This window comes from Hippopotamus amphibius, chromosome 5, assembly GCF_030028045.1.
Source record: "Hippopotamus amphibius kiboko isolate mHipAmp2 chromosome 5, mHipAmp2.hap2, whole genome shotgun sequence".
In the NCBI taxonomy this organism is placed as follows: Eukaryota; Metazoa; Chordata; class Mammalia; order Artiodactyla; family Hippopotamidae; genus Hippopotamus; species Hippopotamus amphibius.
Genome location: NC_080190.1, coordinates 43,945,051 through 43,959,261, shown reverse-complemented (window position 1 = coordinate 43,959,261; position 14,211 = coordinate 43,945,051). Strand labels below are relative to the sequence as shown.

General features: G+C 33.5%; 1 protein-coding gene across 17 annotated transcripts in view; it reads left to right on the top strand.

Annotated features, from left to right (window-relative positions):
• PCDH15 (protocadherin related 15) overlaps positions 1 to 14,211 on the top strand; it is a 764,244-nt gene that overhangs the window by 433,967 nt on the left and 316,066 nt on the right. The gene's annotated exons all lie outside the window — the stretch shown is intronic.

Sequence of the window (14,211 nt, the reverse complement as noted above, 5' to 3'; positions counted from 1 at the left end):
TTTTGTTCTCTGTTTGTTTGTTTGTTTTTTACCAAGTGGATTTCATTTTTCATCACAAAACTTAACCAATGAATGTATTTTAAAAGTGCCTGGATTTATATATATTTTAATTTTAATAATGTGTTATGTTTTTTAATGTTATTGCTTTTTTGAAACTAAAAAGAAAAGATCTTGCTTGTCCAGAAATTATTTTAATATGTCCCATTATTTCTTTATTTTGAAAGATGATCTTCAACCACAAAATTTTTCAAAACTAAGGGAATTCATTTGACATTACAGTTTTGAGTTAATAATATCTAACATATTGTAATAGAATTATTAAAAAGGTACTGTGGAAACCCAGATGATCTGTCAGTTAATTCTTAGAGACTTTACTGAAAAGGTAAGATTTGAGCTGAGCAATGAAGAAAGAGTATGAATTTACCAAGTAGAGATCAGGGCTAGGAGAAGAGAGTTCTTAGTAAAAGAACAGGTATAAGCAAGGACACACAGTAAGTCTAAAGGGTATTGTCTGACTTTTTCATGTTTTAACATACAAAGAAATAGTTATAGATATGCAGCCCTATGGCATTTTAAAAAATTTTAGAAGTGTTAAAGGAAAAGGAAGGTAAGGGAGCTTACTGAGCATGTACATCACATAAGGTGTTTTATGTATATTTTTCATTGAGTTATAGCCACTAAAGTACAGATAGGGCAAGTGATTGAATCAGTTTACATCACTAATAAGCAGCAGAATTGAAATTCAAGTTTAAGTTTATCTAAGCTAAAGCCGTGCTTATTTCATTTCACCAAGATGCAGTTGCTTAGAAATGGTTGTCTGGTTTAATTATCTGTCAGTGCAACTGCAAACAATAATACATCGATACATTTAATTGTAGCTCAAATTAGGACATCCTTTGTTAGCACTGATTATGTTATACATGCTAGATTCTGTGTTTATTTAGTGTTTCTTGGTCCTTGAAGAATGTGTAGTCTAGAAGGGGAAAGAATCATATAAGCCAATAAATCAAATACAAAACATCAACTGCTAACAGGAAGGCAATGTAAAAAGCACTAACAAAGCACAGATTAAGGACATTTAAATTAATCTGGGACTCAGGGAAGATTTTCTGGAGGTTACCCCAAGCTAAATACTGTTGTATTGGATGCGTTTGGCTAACGAATAAAAGCAGGAGATATGTTTGAACATAAGGAAGAACAGAAGCAAAAGCTTGGAGGCATGAAGGGCCAGGCTACAAGCAGTTAATGGGGAAATTAGGTATAGAGCCAGACCATGGAGAGAGCCTTATGTTCAATTGCAGTTTCCTTGGGTTTCATTCAGTAGGGGTTTGGGAGTCATTCAACAAAGACTCCTTTTACCATTCGTGTAAAATAATCATGTATGAGATTTATCTTGCACTATTTTATTTTAATTATCATTGGACTATATAAAACTCCAAAATGTGTATCCATTGTCTACTGTCAACCTGCCTGGAGCCCTGTGGTGCTGCACTCTGTGGGAGAAAAGAAACTTGACAAAGCACTGTTTCCAAACTGCCTCACTTGAAACCTGAAATCAATTATTTTTCTTTATTATCAAAGTCAGTTGTCCTGGTGTTCCCAGGTATAGTGAAACTCAGTCCATCAATTATAGAAACAAAAATCAATTGGGACAGACCACAGGTAATTTTTTTTTATGTTTTAATAACACTTTATATTATTAATGGAATTTTTATAGACATTATTAGATTCAAATTATTGTGTTTTGTGTGCAGTCAAGGGGATAATAAGCAAAGGTATCAATCTGTAAGAATAATAGTGTGCCACCTGCTTGAATAATAGCTGAGTATTGTGCCTTTTTATAAGGATCCATTGAAGTGCTACAATCTGGTAGTTCTTCTTTGTAATGTCTTTCAAATTCTTCCTTTTTTCTTATTTTAATAATGCTTCATTTTTCATTGGCCATAATTTTTTTTATTGGACTTGATCCCAATTTCTGTTTTGGAAGCTAAGGAAAAATAAAATAAAATGAAGTATCCTCTTCTAGACTTTGAAGAAAAATTCTGCTTTAAAAAGCTGTATGCACATTTAACAGCTGGTAAGTGTCATAAATTAGAGACTTATCTTCTTCATTTTCATTATTTATGCCAGTGATTTACTCAGTATACTAATAAATAAAAATGTAAAGGTGAGACTAGGAAGACAAAATAGAGTATTTCACCAACTTTAGACTATTAAAGGATTAAAACATATCTAATTAAAAGATAAATGGATGTTCCATTTCAAAGCACTATTCCAAATTTTACATAATTGCGATCATTTAAGCATACTTTAAAATGAAATACACATTTTGAATAAGAATCATAGCCAGTCCTGGGTTTGCCCTGGACAGTTCATATTTATGCCCATTGTCCTTGTATAATTATTCATAATACTTCTTTCACCCTCAAAAATGTCCCAGTTTGGATGCAAGGTTATGTGATCACCATAGTTATACGGTAAAAAACAACTATGCAATAGAAATATGAAAGCTCATTTTAGATTCTAGATGATAATGAATTCATTTATACATGGAGTGTGTCTAACAAATTCCAGAACATTCACCTTCATTATTTTAAGTGCAGAATTTTTTAAAAATATCAACAGTTTATCATTTATACTCTGGGCATCTAATACAAGGATTAAATGGATAAATGATCAATAATTCATTGTCTCTCACACATAATTTTTTTTATCTGAATCTCTTTAAGAACTAATAGCAAGGGTCACAATGACATCACAAATATTGTTGTATCATGGTCCCTCTGATTTTCATGATGTTGTTCATTGATCTATTTATACTGCCTAGCAGGTTGACCTTTAACTTCTTTTCTTTCCACATAATGGGCATAATTAACCCTAAGCTCTCATCGGTCACCCTACATACTTTCTGTGCCAGCCATACTAAACCACTTGCACTGCCTTAAATTCACCGTTCTCTTTCTAGCCTCCAGGCATTCGCTGGTCTTCCTGAATCATTCCTCCTTTTCTTTTTATCAACAGTCTAATTCACATTGGTATTTCATTGATGCTTCAGATGCTAAGAAGTCTTTGCTCATTCCATATAGAATTTGCCTGTTTATTTTCTCCTGACCTTTATAGCAGGGAGGGCAGATTGTAATATATTTCTTCAACATTGTGGCTCAAACCCATTCCCCTGTCCATGTACAGTGAATAGAAAGTGCTCAATAAATATTTCTTGTAATGGTTTTCTCTCTGGCACAGTAAATCTTTTGAGGCTGCTGGGTTTGGGTCTGCATCTTCATTGCATTTAAATACATACATTTGAAAGTATGTATTTGATAGAATTTTATCCTCTGTCCAGAATAAAGATGCAAGGAACTTCTCAAATAAATTCAATCCCTGAAAAAAGCCATACCTATATTAAGACAGTTTAAAGCTATTTATGACTGTATTTAAACAAACAAATAAACAAACAAAACTCCTTCTAAAGAAAAGGTATATATTTTACACACAAAAAGTGAGCCACAGAATTGAAACTGGTGAGCTTAAATACTAGAGTTAACGTGCCAGTTCTTCTGGCAAGTTACTTTGCTTTAGTAATTTGAGAATCACATGACAACAGCATGCAAGAAATGATTGAGGCCTGAAAGAACAGTGACTACAACCCTTGATCGTACATATGAATCTGTAACACCACAACCCTAGAAAATATTTAGCCTCTATTTGAATAATGATATCAATTATACTTTACTGCATGAGTTCAGTGTTATACCTGGACTCACCCTCTTTAAGCCATATGATATTTGCTAGTTTTCAATTTGCCAAATCCTTTGTGAGTGCTTATTAGGTGCCTGACATTTTACTTGGTGTTGAGGAGACAGAAATATATGAAAGCTCTGCTTTGAGGAAGTCACAAGTATGGAAGTTATGCTTTTAGACATTTTTCCCTTCGGATTTCTACACCCATATTTCCAAATACTGGCTGGATAGCTACTCCTAGTATTTTGCAGTTGTATCAAATTAAGAATGCAGTAAGCTATGTACATCCTTTTGAAACCTCCTCTTCTTTCTTTCAATTAATAATATTACAATCAGCCTGTCACCCAAGCCAAGAGTTCCCAGTTCTTCTGAGACACCAATTCCTGTATGGCCCTATCCAGTCACTTTTCAAGTCCTATCCAGATACATCTGGAATTTCTCTTGAAGGTCTCCCCCAGCTCTCCTTGCCCACTGCAGTTCTCTAGGTTTCCTCAAGTCCCATCATCTCACACAAGTGATCTCTAAGATTTTAGCCTCTTTTTCATGCATCCTGCCCATATCCCCACATTGCCAATAGATATTGCTAAAACAAACAAAAAAATACATCATGCTGTTCCATATTGTCTTCAAGCCAGTTGATAAATTGCCCATTGCATGAATTTCCAACAGGAAACTTTGTTGATTTGAAAGATCAGGTATTAGGGGCAGACAGAGTAGAAAGTCATAGATCATCAGTCATCACTTCTCAAAATAAAAAGCATGGCATCTCCCATGAACATGAGAGAACTATCAAAATTCATTAAATCTATTAAGGAGATTGTGAAGTATAAGTTACTATCTTACTGGCTGTGGTATATGGATTGTTTATCAAAAAAAAAAAAAGAGAGAGAGAGGGATAAATAGAAATTAAGAGGGGAAAAGACAGGCTTAGATGCTCCCTTTGAGGAAGATTGAATAGGAGCTTTCAGTGAACCAGGGTTATGATAAGAGGAAAAGAAAAATCAGAGCTGATGTTGTTCAGCCATAGGAAGAAAGACAGATTCTGTGAATGACATACTTTCATAATTCTGGAAATATTCTAGCCATAAATGCCTCTCCCTATTCTTATGGATTCCTGTTGAAAGAATAAAATGCACATATCTCACATCTTAGTTCAGTAGTTAGGTGAAAAATAAGCTTACTTCCTCTGCCCAATAGTAAGATCTATAAGGTAAGGAAGTTTAAGTCCATTAAGAGTGAAAGTCCTTTGTATGTTTTAGGGAAAATTATCCCACAGAAATTTCAGGTATTAGTTCTTATCAGTAATGAAATAACAATCCCTCCATGGATGTCTTAATGAATAGTACACTTTTAGAAATCCACTGACATATTTGATACATCTCCTAGATGTTCATCTTTTAATTTTATGTTCTATTTTTTTCAATTTAGTAGATTGTCACATAAAACATTTTTTTTCCTCAAAAAGAATACTGTATCCTTTTATTTACTTCTGGTTGTTTACATTTCTAAAAACTCTAAGTACTAGGCTAAATTAATTATGTCAATTATGGAAATTAAGACAAGGAAAGAATATATGGTGTCCTCTTTTCTCATGTTGTTATTCACCCAGCTGGGTTAGTTAGAACAGAAATAGAATATAGCAGTTAAATATAGTGGCTGTCCAAATGTGGAAGCTGACAAAAGACACACAGAGGTGATATTTTACTTGGCCTCTTTCCTTCTTCACAAGGTGACCTACAACTGCTTGGAAGAAGAAAAGTAATTTATCCATTCTTGTCACAGTCCCTTGATTTTGGCAAGGCCCTCTCAACTGCAAAGGTCATTGTAAGAGTACAACAGCAAGTCTAAATATTGTAGAATGTCCACATGAAAGCCATTCTCTGAGCAACGCTTGCTGTATCTCCCCACAACACACCCCTCAATCCTCCTCCATGAATGTTCCCAAGTAATCTTTCTTCATAAGCTTCTTGGTTGTTGCATAGAAAATGAAACTGAAAGGGTATACCCAGCAGCTTGAAAGCTAAACAGATCTTCTCACTAGTTTTTTCTCAAGAATAGACTAGGACATAGGAGAAGCTCCCACTCATTACCTTCCAGGCTCTGAAAAATAACCCATGTAGACTAGATTTTTTTTTGGATGTTGATGATTTTTTGCAGTTCAGATATTCCAGGATGGACTATTCCAGTCAACTGGTTCACAAAGGCACCTTAGGAGAGCTTTCTCCTAAATGGAGAGAATACTCTGTGGGAATGGAATCTGAATCCAGCATATACCTTTGCTGGATGAGGAAGCAGGGCAGGGCAAAATAAGGGGAATACAACATGAATTAGAAGCACTCTAGAAAAAAGTTATTACACCATCACGATCATAATTTTGTCTCTGGCTCGCCTTGCTATTTATAGCCAAGATGATTCCCATGTTCAAACCACCAAATAGTGCGACATATCTGTGCTTAGCGGGAGTTTTCTGAATCTGTGGTCTTCCCAGGAGCAACTGACTTTTTCTTCTTTAAATCATTCAAAATTGTTTTAGTCATTCTAGAGTCAGTTAATATCTTAAGCTCTAAGCAAAGAGAAAAATTTTTATTATTGAAAGGTATACAGAAGCTCTAAGGATTCATATTTTCATTGCAATAAAATATAAACAGAGGGCACATTCTTACATCAAATGAAGATAAAATGTACTTTAAAAAATGTATTCTAGATGGGAAGTGTGTCAGTATTTTTTTGTTGTCATATTATAAACCCCTTTTGGGAGTGCTTTGTTTATGGTCTGCCTAGTAAAGATATCTTTTCTTTTTTGTCAAACAGAAAATGTATTTGTTTCCAAACAGGAATGTACTCTTTTGCTGTATTTATGGCACTACAAACAAATCAGTTGTATAATATACAAGACAATTCTTTGTGTTTTATCTGATAAATTATTTTGTGGTTTTGTAAGTTCTCAAGTATTTTTAGTAATTGTCATAAATAGGCTTGTTGTGAGACTAGGTATTCTTTAATTTTTAGAATAGTAAAGTTTAAATAAAGGAAGTTTCTGGAGGTTTTAAAAAAATATAATTTTATAAGAAAGGTCAAGAAGCAATAGAACGCACTTATTTTTAGTTATTAATTAGTTTGCAATATTAATATGATCTTTGATCCAGGGAACACAGGCTAGCCACAACCATCTCTCCCTAAGACATTCCAAAAGAAAAGTGTGTGTACACAGAAGGGAAATGTAACCTTTTACAGTTACTGGGGCTTCCACCCCAAGCCCTTGTAGAGTTTATTACGCTAAGCAGGATCCTGTGGAGAACTCCTTTATATAAGTGAGGTTCTTCCACTTTTATTTCCAATCTTCAGGTCCAAACTGAAATTTGAAACTTTACTTAAAGGTCAAAAACAGTAACAATTGCTTGCATAAGAGGCTAGAGCAGAAGTGACCTAGGGTGCTGCATCTTGGCTTTTTTTTGAGTATAACAGCTGTTGACAAACCTGTGTGAGAGGAGTCAAAATGCTATACTAGTTGATTTCTCAAATGCTTATTGATTGGACATATTAGAATCATGTGAGGTGCTTGTTTTTGAAAGGCAGATTTTAGGGCTTCACCCACTGAATCAAGATGCCTATGTGATTTTTACAGCACTAAAATTTGAGAACTAACTATATATTAAAATCACTTGGGAATTTGGTAAGGCAGGATAAAATTAAAATAGTAATTAAAGAAACAGACAAATAAACAAATAAATACATGCCAGAGGTCCTGATTGAGCCTGCATTTGAAGAAGTTTCCATAAAGATTAAATGAAGATTTTCCCTATAGTACTTTTTCATCATACACCAAAACTTTCAGTCTTATTTTCATTGGGGTATGATGAAATGTGAGATAAAATTTATAGGTCTACATACACAAATGAATATCCCTAGATCTTAAAACTTAATCAACTAGCCTAGTCAAAAACTTTACCAGTGTTTCCAGACAGAGAACTGGATGGAAGATTTTGTCAATATTCCCACTTCCTAGGTTTTCCTAGAAAACATGGAAAAATCTTTCACTTGAGATCAACATAATCAGAAATATGTACATACATATGTGTTTGTGTGTAGAATAATCCATGATTAAATTTCAATTAATTAATTTCAATGAAATGTTAAGAAGATTTGATCTTGACATATGAACAGTAACAGACGGAACTTATTATGTGAAGAATATTCACATTTATATGCATGCAATCCTTTGTTATGCTACAGTCATAAAACATTTTTAGTGACATTCAATCTGCACATTTGGTATTATATGTAACATCAATTACCAGAAACTAGTTAAGTCTGGTACATGATACCAGTGATGTTTTGGATATACTGTATTGTCCTGGAGCCTTACTGGTCATCTTTGCTAATCAGTAAGACTACAAAGAAAGATTTTTCTAGAAATTCGAGTGTGGGCATAGCTCAAGCATTGAAGCAGCCAGACCCAGAGGGTCTGAGAGTACTGTCAAAGTACTCAGATTAAAACCACCTGAGGAGTTTGATAAAAAGGGAGATTCCTTGTCCCTGTCCAGATATATGAATCGGAATCTTTATGGGTAGGATGTGGGGATATACCTTATAATAGGCTTTCCTGCTGATTCTTATGCAAACTAGAATTTAGGAACTACTGCCCTATCTGGTTGCCATGATTTTTGAAAGTTACCAGTCATTTGCTTCTGTTACATGGGGAAATGGCTATGCCATTTGCTTTCCTTCCCCTTTCCTTTCATCCATACTTTGTTCCTTCTTTCTCTTCTCGCCTTTCCTCCCCTCCCCTTGGCAAATAAAGTGTATTAATGCACTGCAAGAGTGCACTCAGTCAGAATCTTGCTAAAGTGATTAATTTGCCTCAGACTGACAAGAAAATGTGTCTAAATAGTGTATCAAATGAAAAACAAAACAAATCAGAACAAACATCTCTTTGTTTAAACCACTGCCCATTTTAAAAACACCTCCCCATATCTAAAAATACGAGGGTGAGTCAAAAATTATCCACACTCCAGTTAAATTAAATTCTACAGCCAGAGCGCAGATAATTTTTGACTCACTCTCATATATATCAGCTTATTTACATAAGTATTCTATGCATTTGCATATAATGCGTATTATATGTAAATGCATGATACATTCTGGAAGACTGTAAATCACATATTCACAGCACTCATTCCTATTGAGAGGGAGCCACAATTGGTGAGTGAGGAGAATAGGGTGTGGCCCTTTATACGTCTTTATATGACTGGCAGGAATGCACATCAGTACCAATTCTCTATAGGTAAGCTTGGTTAGATATGAAAAAACCTTTAAAATGCACAAAGATGACATTCATATAACTTAAGGTGGCCATGCTATACATTCACAAAAATTCATTTCTGCTTCATTTCAATGTCAAAAAAAATCCCTCCATAAATACCTTTCAAATGGGGGTTAAAATCATGGCACATTCATTTTATTTGTAGAAGATATTTAATGCAAATCAAAGATGTACATAGACTATTGAAATTGAAAATACACAAAATTCACAACAAATCTACTTTTGAATTCTTCCATATACCAGGAACTGACCAAACATTTAGTGATGAAAGAAACAGACAAATTTATAGTGTTTACTCTCTCATAGAATTTAAAGGTCTAGTGAAGAGTGATGCTCAGACATTAGTTACAATAAAGAGTTAAGTTTACAAGAGCATAGAGCAATGGCAATTTTATTTTACATAAAATATAATTCCATTTTTATTTTTTTAATTATTATAAACATAAGAAACAGAGTTATCAACACTAAAGTGTGGTTTTACCTTAACTTTTTGGTTGCAACATTAAATTTACATTTTAAAATAAGACCACAATTCACTTATGTTAACATAAGACTTCTGTTTTTCTTCCAAAGTTTCCTGACATGAAATATTTCTTGGAGTGTAAAATCCATTGATTATATGTTATCAAATGAGAAGATGGAAACTAAAATTATTGATTTTTCAAAAAAAAGTATTTCCCCATCTACCACTCTAAGAAAGAAATTCTCTTTAAACTATTTTTAATAACAATAATACAACTAACAGTTATTGAGCAAGACATTTTCTTGCAAGGCATTTTTGTCAATATTTTGAATATATTGTGTCATGTAGTTACACAATTAATAAGATGTCTTATAAATTGTCATTTACTATGATTAAGGGAGGGTGAGGAACTTATCAGGTGTTGTGAAGTTGCAGACACTCATTACTGGGAGATAAACATTACTCTTGTAAGCCATCTTTTCATTACAGCATCATTTGCTTTTGTAGTAGTACTCAGTGTTAGCTGCTTTAATAAGCCAGGGAAGTCAACATTAACAAAATAGTCACACATCCCTGATATCTTGAAAGTTATATTCTAGTGGAATAATTCTGACAGCAAATTATAAATATAATAAACAAATTTTAAAATATTTTAGCTGTTAAGTGCTATAAAAATAGCAAATTGCATTGTGAATTCCAGTGCTGGGGATATAATTTAAATGAGGTGGTCAGTGTGGGCCATGTGGAAAAAGATATGTGATTCATGTGGACGTCTGTGGGGATAGCATTTGAGGTAAAGGGAACAGCCAATGCAAAGGTTCTGCAAGAATATGCCTGGTCTTTAGTGAAGCAGCATACAGTATGTTAGAGCATATTTAGTGAGAAGGAGAATAGTATGATAAAAGCAATAAGAGATCAGATGCTGTAGGCCTGAGACAAACTGGAAATCACTGAGGGGTTTTAATGAGAGGAGTGACCTAATCTGACTAGTATTTAACAAAATCACTGGGCTGCACATATAAGAATGGGCTATTGGCAAGGGTAGAAGCTGATAGAGAAGTTTAAATCATTTAGGTGGCAGATGATGGTAGGTTGGTCCCTACCAGGGTGATAACAGTGGAAGAGGTGAGAAATAGTTAGATCCTGCATATATTTTGAAGTTATAGTCAATACAATTTCCTCATAGGTTAGATGTGAAATGTGAAAAGAACCAAGGAGTAAAGGTGACTCCAAGGTTCTTGGCCTGAGCAACTGGAAGAATGGAGCTGGTATAAAGTAGAAAAGTCTGTTTGTGAAGTAGGTTTGTGAGGCAGGAGACAAGAATTTCATTTTTTCAGTGGTTACATTTGAAGTGTTTATTAGATAATGGGTATCTAATAAACATATTACTTAACTGTTATTTTAAAATAATTATTGCTATAGTTAAATAACTATAATAATTAAATAATAACTATCTTTATAGTTATTATTTAAGCAGGGTTATTACATATACAGTTGGATATAGATTCTAGACTTCAGAGGTCCAGGCTGGAGATAGAAATTGAGAGTCATTATGTTACTGACATTTTTAAAACCATGAGATGAGACTAGATTTGCAAGGAAGTAAGAAGAGACAATGACTAAGACCTGACTCCAGAGCCACCCAATTTTAAGTTGGAGATAAAAGGAGAAACCAGCAATTGATAATGAGAAGAAATGAACAGCAGAATTGGAAGAAAATCAAGAGAGAATGTTGTCTTGAAAGACTAGTGAATAATGTTTTAAATGCTGAAGGTAGGTTAAGTAAGATATGGACTAAAAATAAATATTGCTTTTAGCAATGTAGGAGTCACTGGTAATTTTGGCAAGAACAACTGTGTTTAAAAGGTGGGGGTAAAAGTCTAACTGAAGTGAGCTTAGGAAAAATTGGGAAGAATAAGTGTGGACAAAAGAGAACATATAAAATGTAAAAAGTGGACAGTATAGATACATAATAAATAATTCCTGACTTTCCAGGAAAAAATATATTTATTTCTTCTTTCCTAGAATTTATTTAAGTGAACATCTTGAAAACCTTTCCTATTTTCTTTTTTTTCCCCTAAATTATTATGTGTACTTGAAAAGGTTCATGCTAGAGACCATGGAATGTGTTACATTACTTGCCACCAGCCAATAGGACAAAACTTACTCTTAGTCCTCCAGTTCAAGGAGCTAAGAGGTTATCAATATTTGTTTGTTTTAATATTGAAAATGGAGTAGCTTGTCTCTTTTAATGTTTTGCTCTCCAAAGTAACTAAATAGTGTATTTTTTATACTCCTCCCGTTTTGGCTTTAATTATTTTGGCTTTGGTCTCATTACTGAAAATGAGACTCATGCCTAGAAATTCTCCAAACAAAACCTGGCTTTTAAATATAATGTTTAACTTGTAACCACAGACTTTGTAGATATATAAATAAGGCTATCTTACAGGATTAGATGATTTTTTAAATACCACCTTGTTTCACTTGACCTGCTTTTTTATGCTCCTCATCTCATTCGCTAGTGACTGCAGGGGAATAGAATAAGTCAGACTTTTGAGAATTCCTATTTATCCTATATAGAAGAAGAGAGGATTGGATGAAAGATTTCATGCATGAGCTCTCTCAAGAGAAAAGCATAATAGTTTAATTTGTTTTAAGTGACGTATTTTAACTCTAATTCGATCTGGAGTGTCTACTAATTTTCTTTCCTGCCACTAATTTCTCCCATCAATCTTATATTTGGTTGTTCATTTGCATTCTCTGAATTAGGGAATCATGTGGTGAATTTCCCTGGGTAGCCTTTTGTAAATCAGGAGACCTGAGTCTGGGCCCTCCTCTGTCTGTGACTTACCTGTGGTGTGGCCTTGGACATAATGCTAACCTTTTTGGTTTTGCATCAACACAAAATTATATGTTTTCACATTTAAAGGGGCAAAATAGTATAGGGATTAAGAATGTGGACTTTGGAGACATAAAATGTGGTTAGCATATCTGAAACACCCCATAGAGGACAAAATATGTAGAAGCTATCCAAAAATATTAGTCATATTAACAACAAACTAATGTTAGGGAAATAACAGAGTCTTTACATGTTATTTTTAAAGATGTGGGGAAATCAATTGTTTCCACAGATCTTATTTGAGTTTTCTTCCTCTTTTTGTTGGATCACTTTGTTTCCATCATGCAAATAATACATGTTTGCCTGGCTTCACAGCTGGCAGTAAAAATTAACAATATATGAGCTGAATATAAAATAAGAGCTTCTTTCATTGTTATACAATTTGCTTTTTGTTTTTCCCTTACCATCCATAAAGTGTGTGTGTTTATTGGAGGAAGGGGACAAATTATAAAATTTGGAACTTTTCATAGCATTATTAGTATGTCCAGAATATAACATAATGACTTTCAGAACAATTAGATGCAAGATAAGGGAGAAAGAAAAAGTCCTGTTCAAAATGACTTGCCTGTATGAACTGTTCCTGCTTCCATCAGACTGAGGTCATTGGGTTGGAACCCTACATGGACCAATTAGTTTCCTACAGTGAAAAGTGATGTTTTCTAGTCATGGACTGTAGCTTTCACCCTGGTCAGCTGTGTCCAGAAAGCCTGCTGTATGTCACAGAGGGGACGCTTAGAAAAACATTCATGTCTCAGCACAAACTAATCACAACTGCTGGGTACAGAAAGAGCTTATCCATACTGATGGTGTCAGGAGTACATATGGTTAAGAGTGAAGGATACAAAGTTCCAGAAAAGGCTACACATTATTCCAATACTATCATCTTTAATGCAGAGCGGGGGCTCATAAACACTTTGTGCCATGAACCCACTCACAATCTGTTCTCAGATGAAAATTTAAATGCATAAAATAGAATAGACTACATAACATTATAAAGGAAATATATTGAAATAGTTATCAAAATATCAAAAAAACAAAGATAGGTAGTTTTTTCTAAATCAATGCTTTAAATAATATTTAACAATGCATTCATTAGTTACCATACTTTCAATGTAGTAATTAGCATAATTATATTTCAAAATATTTTTTAATGTTAATAATAATATGAAGTGATTTTTCTTGGTGCAGACTCACTGGTACTGCCAAACATCATTATGATTTATCACCCACCCTCCCAATTGATAAAAATGCTAAATTATAACTAGAAAAAGTGAAAAATTATCTTCTAGGTGACCAATATTGAACAATTAGAGATATCTATCTGAACTGCTTATAAACTTTCATGGCCAAATGTCACTGCTTTATGTAGGAAAACCTCCAGGATTTAAATAAAATATTTAACTTTTACTCTTAGTTGGTTTCAAAATACAACTACTGCAACAATGAGGGAAACATATCAAAAAAATTATAACGGAATTTGAATCTATTTCAAAATATATGCTATTAAATTAATGTCGATTTTCTTCTAAAGTTTGGAGGAGATTTTCTAGAAGTCAGTTATGATAAAATCTTCCTTTAAATAATTTGGATTGCTATATAGTAAGATGCATTTTTTAAAAAACAGAAAGTCAAGAGCTGGTGTTAAAGGTTGATCTTCGCTCATTCATATCATGACCATGTGGAGATTACCTAAGAAAATTTATTGGAAACATAAATTTTCATCATTTTTTTAAATTGAATAGGAGAAAAAAAACAAGAAAACAAACATAATACAAGAACATTAAT